Consider the following 1688-nt stretch of genomic DNA (forward strand, 5'->3'; position numbering starts at 1 on the left):
TCAATCTATCTTTCAAATGTCCTTGTCATGTCATCAGTTCCCTCGCCTCCTATCTCTCTCTCTCTCTCTCTCTCTCTCTCTCTCTCTCTCTCTCTCTCTCTATTCTATGTGTGCGGCTCATGGCATAGGCTACACATCCTGCTGCCAAGGCCCAGTAGTCCTCCTACATACCATACACCTCCACATGTCACCACTTCGGCACTAACACCCACCGTCCATACTGAATACATGCTAGGGCTGTCTCATACAGGACTGGTGTAGTGGTATTAGCAGGGGTATTTTTATGGCACTAACACCCACCGTCCATATTGAATACATGCTAGGGCTGTCTCATACAGGACTGGTGTATTGGTATTAGCGGGGGTATTTTTATGGCACTAACACCCACCGTCCATACTGAATACATGCTAGGGCTGTCTCATACAGGACTGGTGTATTGGTATTAGCGGGGGTATTTTTATGGCACTAACACCCACCGTCCATACTGAATACATGCTAGGGCTGTCTCATACAGGACTGGTGTATTGGTATTAGCGGGGGTATTTTTATGGCACTAACACCCACCGTCCATACTGAATACATGCTAGGGCTGTCTCATACAGGACTGGTGTATTGGTATTAGCGGGGGTATTTTTATGGCACTAACACCCACCGTCCATACTGAATACATGCTAGGGCTGTCTCATACAGGACTGGTGTAGTGGTATTAGCAGGGGGTATTTTTATGGCACTAACACCCACCGTCCATACTGAATACATGCTAGGGCTGTCTCATACAGGACTGGTAGTAGTGGTATTAGCGGGGGTATTTTTACAACATGTCGGCGGGTCTTCTGGTAGATCAGTAGAATTTTAGGAAATTTGTTACATACATATAGTTGCAAAAATATATTAAGAAGTTAATTAAAAATCATCAGTAATTATTTTCTCTACTTGTCTGTTGACCTACTGTCTATCTACCAAGTAGGTACCGTCCACTCACCCGACGTAGTGATATATTTATTGGATAGGTACATACTGTATAGTTGAAAAAACAGATTAAAAGTTGATTAAAAGGCGTCAGTATTTATTTTCTATGTACCTGTCTCTGTACCTTCTATTTATCTATCTAGGAGTTACCATCCACTCACACAATGTAGTGATACATATATTGGATAGATACATATAGATAGTTGCAAGAATAGATTAAAAGTTTATCAAAAAGCATTAATGTTGATTTTCTCTCTCTCTCTGTCTACTATCCTATCCATTTATCTACTAGGTACCATCCACTCATCCGATGTAGTTAATTATTAATTTACCAGATAGATACACATACTGGTAGTTAGTTGTACAAATACATTAAATGTTGATTAAAAAACATCAATATATATTTTATGTACTTGTCTGACTACCTACCTATTTATTACGTACCATCCACTCACCCGATGTAGTGATAGATCTGTTAGATAGATACATGTAGATACATGCGACGATAGATTAAGAGTTGAATAAAAGGCATCAGTATTTTCTCTACCTGTCTGTCTGCCTATCTATCTTTCTATCTAGTAGGTACCATCCTCTCGCCCGATGTAGTGATAGATTTATTAGATACATAAATATAGATGGTTGCAAAAATAATTCTGGCGTTGCTTAAAAGGCATCAATATTTATTTTGTATACCTGCCTGTCTACCTACTGAATATCTA

The sequence above is a fragment of the Coenobita brevimanus genome, chromosome 114 (genome assembly GCF_032717465.1).
Source record: "Coenobita brevimanus isolate Jiangsu-jjx chromosome 114, ASM3271746v2, whole genome shotgun sequence".
Taxonomy (NCBI): domain Eukaryota; kingdom Metazoa; phylum Arthropoda; class Malacostraca; order Decapoda; family Coenobitidae; genus Coenobita; species Coenobita brevimanus.